Here is a 6645-nt window from a genome sequence, read left to right on the forward strand (position 1 = left end):
CGGAAGCTATCACGAGTTGGTTGATCGTTATGGAATATCAGTTTCACAAATGATATCGGATTAGTTCATCATATCGCAGCTTCCATCCCGACTCCTTTTCCCAAATGCGACCTACCGAAAAATACTTTTTAATGTGTTTGTACTAACAAGAGCAACACGATGGGTGCAGGATCTTCGTATCATTCCCGAGCACCTGAGATCATCCTTAGTTTTTGGTGGGGTCGTGTTTTCCAGTCTTAAATTTCAATGTTATGTTCTGTGTTCTATAGTATGACGGTTGGTCTTTTTTTCAAGCCATGACGTTTATTTTCGACTTATGAGTTTGAACGTCCTTCTGGTATATTTCGACTCTCTTTGAAATTCAATAATTCACATGTCAAGGTTCATAAATTAGCATTGTTAAAGGCGCTAGTTAATGAAGACGCAACAAACTGTCTTTGGTGTCTATTGTTTTCAACAATGTATGTTCGGTGATATTTGTAGAATGCAGATGACATTGTAATATTTATTTATTTTTATTTTTTTTAAACATCAAATGCTGCCTACTGATTCAAAATCATACTTATTTCGACGAAAGACTTTATACCTCATAAACAAAAATAGTGTAACGGTGGTAAAACATTGAGATGTTTAAAGAAAATAGAAAATATGTACAAGATGATTTATTGAATAAATATTATTTCCCTGGTGGATTACGACGGACACACACAGTTGACCTTATCCTGCAAATATAAAATAAAGATTATATTATAAAACAAATCCGGTATAATGTTATAAATAACGTCTCCATCTTTTCTTTCTTTATTTCTGTATTTGGCATAGTCTGACGAGTTGTATCATACAAAGAAAGTATAAACCTAAGTGGTTCAAATTATACTGTCAATTCATAATATATATTGCGAGTATTGATTATTGTGATTTTTTAATGATAGAAAACAAAATAACATTTGAATTATTACAATGTTAGGAAGGGATGAAAGCATGTCTATGTATCAGATATCGCGATACGAGTTATAATTATTGCACTACTCATTAAGACGTGTTTCTGCATTAACTAAACATCGCAATAGTTTTTATTTTCAAGGCAATACCTTGTTCTGCTGATCGATAAAGAATAGCTATAAAAACAGATCTCATTGGTCTCTCAAAATTTCAAACATCCATAATAAGGAATCTTACATTATAGTTACAGCAAAATGTCTAGAGTGTGTAAATTAAGGTCATATCTTTGGTTAGCTACTTGCTAGCTGAACCGTGAAGGCATTATCAGGTGACGTATACTACCCTCCTTTAAGAGTAGACTATTTAGACAGATAACCAAGCTGTCTGTCTATAGGACTAGACTATTTCGAAAGGAAGGTAGTATACTTAACCTAAGAAAGATATTACCTTTACCTTCACACCCAAGTCATTTTGCTGTGAATTAATACACAATGTGTGTATACTGGTTTCTTATCCATTATCAAAGATCGTCTCAACATTTTATAAAAATGAAAAACTTTTTTTTTTTTTTATTCATAACAGTTAAATGAATGATTGTTTCTTGACTTTTTCAGTTAGAATTAGAAAAGTGTTTTTTCGATTTTTACAAACATTTGTGACATAGACCATTAGCTGTTTTTGATCATACAAAAAAATAACTGTATATTTTATTATGTAAACATATAATGATATCATATCAGAGATGATTGACGACAAGGTATTTTTTATTCTATGTACTTGAAAAGTAATATATTACACATTGTTTAAAATATAAGTGAACATTTTTTTTTATTAAGCTTGACCGTCTTTCTTGAAAAAATTAATTAAGTGAGATTGTATAAATCGTTGTTTTAGCAATCTCTCATCATATAAGAAACTGTAAATAGACTACTTTGTGTACAGTATGGTGTCAAAAGCATTTTGATCACTCGTGTCAATGCAAAGTAGAATAGTCCTTTCAAAAAAATATCTGTTATTTGTTGACGCAAAGATAATGATAATTTAAAGAATATTGTCCCTAGCTCCAACTATATTTGCTAGCGTTTAGATTTAAATAGAAATCGTTACAACATATGTCAAACAATAAGGTACAGTCGATAACCTTATCGTCTTACTTAAGAAACAATCTTTGAAAACAACAATTGTATAACTTGTAATTATATAACGAACTTGCATATGCAATTGAAGTAAGATGGGCGAACTTTCTCGTCCCTGTTGTATACAAGTATATACTGATGTCTCACTCACCAATCTTGCTTCACAGAGTGGCCTTGCATTTGCCACACAAAGTGGTGCGATTGTATAAGGTCCGGCTTTTGTAACTAGTACACACTCCAATGTATTACCAACTGTAATATTCAATATTATATTATACAAGTAACAAAACAAGGCAAAACAAATACCTTTTAAAATTCATTATTTTATCAAAAGATCTTAAGCGACAGTAGTTCACCAATGATTAAATATAATGAATTACCATAAACAAAACATGTTGGTACGGTATGAACTTCATAATGAATCTCACCAGGTGTTGTGACAGGATAAAAAGCCAAATCACAAAAAACCCAAAACTTTTATATTCAATTTTATATCCTATAAGTAACAAAAATCAATAAGAAGAATGAATGAATTTAACACAAACAAAATAAGATGGTACCGTATGAACTTCACAATGATCCGGACCAGCAGCTGTGACAGAGTAAAAAGTGAAATCACAAAAATACTTAACTCAGAGGAAAATTCAAAACGGAAAGTTCGAAATCAAAGTGCAAAATCAAAAGCTCAAACACATCGAACGAATGGATAACAACTGTCATATTCCCATTTTGTTAAGAAGAAAATGGTGGATTAAATCTGGTTTTGTAGATAGCTAAAAGTCATCAATGGTACCAAGATTATAGTTTAATACGCCAGACGCGCGTTTCGTCTACATAAGACTCATCAGTGACGCTCAGATCAAAATAGTTACAACGCCAAATAAGTACAAATGTGAAGAGCATTGACGACCCAAAATTCCAAAACGTTGTGCCAAATACGGCTAAGGTAATCTATGCCTGGGATAAGAAAATCCTAACCATATAATTGATATTTATGTCAACACCAAAGTGCTGACTACTGGGCTGGTGATACCCTCAGGGACGAAACGTCCACCAGCAGTGACATCAACCCAGTGGTGTAAATAAATATCAAAGGTACCAGGATTATAGTTTAATACGTCAGACGTGCGTTACGTCTTCATAAAACTCATCAGTGACGCTCAGATCAAAATAGTTATGAAGCCTAACAAGTACAAATGTGAAGAGCAGTGAGGATCCAAAATTCCAAAACGTTGAGCAAAATTTGGCTAAGGTAACCTTTTCCTAGGATTAGAAAGTTTTTCGAAAAATTCAACGTTTATTAAGCTGCAAATGTATAAAAATGACCACATGATTAATATTCATGTCAACACCGAAGTGCTGACTAATGGGCTGGTGAAACCCTCAGAAACGAAACGTCCACCAGCATTTTCATCGACCCAGTGGTCTAAATAAATATCAAAGGTACCAGGATTATACTTTAATACGCCAGACGTGCGTTTCGTCTACACAAGACTCACCAGTGACGCTCAGATCAAAATAGATAGAAAGCCAAACAATTCCAAATGTGAAGAGCAGTTAGGCCCCATAATTCCAAAACGTTGTGGCAAATACGGCTGCATTAATATATGCTTGGTATAAGAAAATCCGAAATTTTTTGAAAAATTCAAAGCTTTGTTAAAGGGAAATGTATAAAAATGACCACATTATTGATATTCATGTCAACACCGAAGTGCTGACAACTGGGCTGTTGATACCCTCAGGGACGAAACGTCCATCATCAATGGCATCGACCCAGTGGAATAAATAGTTAGCAATGGAACCAGGATTATAATTCTATACGCCAGACGCGCGTTTTGTCTACATTAGACTCATCAGTGACGCTCAGATCAAAATAGTTATAAAGCCAAACAAGTACAAATGTGATGAGCATTGAGGACCTAAAATTCCAAAACGTTGTGCCAAATTCGGCAAAGTTAATCTTTGCCTGGGACAAGAAAATCATTAGTTTTCGAAAAAATCAAAATTTGGAAACAGGAAATTTATAAAAAAATACCATATAACTGATATTCATGTCAACCTCTCATTTGTATGACAGTCTGGAGCATTGGGAATGTGTCAAAGCGACAACAACCCGACCATAGACCAGACAACAGCCGAAGGCCACCAATGGGTCTTCAATAAAGCAAGAAACTCCCGCACCCGGAGGCGTCCTTCAGCTGGCCCCTAAACAAATATGTATACTACTTCAGTGGTAAAGGATGCCATACTAAACTCCGAATTATACACAAGAAACTTAGATTAAAAAGCATACAAGACTAACAAAGGCCAGACACTCCTGACTTGGGACATGCGCAAAATTGTGTCGGGGTTAAACATGTTTTTTGAGATCTTAACCCTCTCCTATACCTCTAGCCAATGTAGAAAAAACAAACGCACAACAATACGCACAGTAAAACTCAGTTCAAGAGATGTCAGAATATGAAACAAAAGAAAATAAACAAAATGACAATACTACATAAATAACAACAGACTACTAGCAGTTACTGACATGCAAGCTCCAGACCTAAATTAAACTGATTGAAAGATTTTGTCTTCATCATATGAATATCAGGCACAATCCCTCCTGTTAGGGTGTTATTATTATACCATCATGCAATATATGAGAAGAACATAACCTGTGTCATGCTAACAACTGGTTTTTGAATAAATATGTTTAATTCCGATGCAAGTATTTTTCAAGTAATATGCAAATAACTGCATTTTCGCACACTTATTCTATTGATAGATTTGTTCTTCTTGACAATCAAATCTTATTTCTTAAAAACAAATATAAAATAAAGTTACAAGCCACAAGACGTGACCAAATGCAGATGTATTGAAAGCATATTACAACTCATCATTACCGAGTGAATTTAAACCGTCTTGCAAATATTCATTAATTTGAAAATACATTCATTGGTAAAGCATTATTTACTCTTCGAAACGACACTTTTAAGTTTTCGCCACGTGCAGTTCATGAATATAAGAATTCGTCCCCTTGATATTTTGCTGTATCTTTCTATGATAGTTAAATATCTTCAGTTAATTATGGTTGAAATTTAAAAAAAAAAAAAAAAAACAGGAGCTGATAGATGCTCAACACTGATATTTTATTTAATAAACCTATGACAGTTCTGCATTTAGTACTGCAAAGTTAATTATAAAAAAAAAACAAAAAAAAACAATTTGATACTCTTTTTTTTAGAAATATAAGAGGTTTGATCAAAGAAATGACCTGAAAACAAGTGACGAATATTTATGTGCATGCTCTTTGAACTTAACTTTTTCGGGCCAGTACTTTTAATCGAGAATCTTTAGATATGCAAATGTTTAGCCTTTAAACATTTTTTGATTCGAGCGTCACTGATGAGTCTTTTGTAGACGAAACGCGCATCTGGCGTAAATATAAAATTTTATTCCTGGTATCTATGATGAGTTTATTTACAACCACTGGGTCGATGCAACTGCTGGTGGAGATTTATTTCCCCTAGGGTATCACCAGCCCAGTAGTCAGCACTTCTGTGTTGACTTGAGTTATCATTGATCATGTTGATATGTTCATAATAATAAATTAACTGTAAACAAAACTTTGAATGTTTGAAATATTAAGGCTTTTCTACCTCCGGAATAGATTACCTTAGCTGTATTTGGCAAAACTTTTAGGAACTTTTGGTCCTCAATGCTCTTCAACTTCATACATTATACATGTATGTATTTGGCATTTTAAACATTTTTTGATTCGAGTGTCACTGAACAGTTTTTTGTAGACGAAACGCGCGTCTGGCGTGAATATAAAATTTTAATCCTGGTATCTATGATAAAATTGAGAAAGGAAATGGGGAATGTGTCAAAGCGACAACAACCGAAGGCCACCAATGGGTCTTCAATGTAGCGAGAAACTCCCGCACCCGGAGGCGTCCTTCAGCTGGCCCCTTAAAAAATAGATATACTAGTTCAGTGATAATGGAAGTCATACTAAACTCCGAATTATACACAAGAAACTAAAATTAAAAATTAATACAAGACTAACAAAGGCCAGAGGCTCCCGACTTGGGACGGGGTTAAACATGTTTATGAGATCTCAACCCTCAACTTATACCTCTAGCCAATGTAGAAAAGTAAACGCATAACAATACGCACATTAAAATTCAGTGCAAGAGAAGTCCGAGTCCGATGTCAGAAGTTGTAACAAAAGAAAAAAAATGACACTATATTCCTTAAATAATGAATATAGAGAAGTAAGTTTATTTGCACCTGTCCTAAGTCAGGAATCTGATATACAGTAGTTGTCGTTTGTTTATGTAATTTATACGTGTTTCTCGTTTCTCGTTTTTTTTTTATAGATTAGACCGTTGATTTTTACGTTTGAATGGTTTTACACTAGTAATTTTGGAGCCCTTTATAGCTTGTTTTCCGGTGTGAGCCAAGGCTCCGTGTTGAAGGCCGTACATTGATCTATAATGGTTTACTTTTATAAATTATGTTTTGGATGGAGAGTTGTCTCATTGGCACACATACCACATCTTCCTATATCTATTTGTAACAG

General features: G+C 33.9%; 1 long non-coding RNA gene across 1 annotated transcript; it reads right to left on the minus strand.

Annotated features, from left to right (window-relative positions):
• Positions 1-647: 647 nt before the first annotated feature.
• LOC139501108 (uncharacterized) lies at positions 648-2330 on the minus strand. Its single transcript, XR_011658462.1, has 2 exons — positions 2230-2330; positions 648-722 (listed from the first exon to the last, which is right to left on the minus strand). It is a non-coding gene; the product is annotated as an uncharacterized lncRNA (long non-coding RNA).
• Positions 2331-6645: the final 4315 nt, after the last annotated feature.

The sequence above is a fragment of the Mytilus edulis genome, chromosome 13 (genome assembly GCF_963676685.1).
Source record: "Mytilus edulis chromosome 13, xbMytEdul2.2, whole genome shotgun sequence".
Classification (NCBI taxonomy): Eukaryota; Metazoa; Mollusca; class Bivalvia; order Mytilida; family Mytilidae; genus Mytilus; species Mytilus edulis.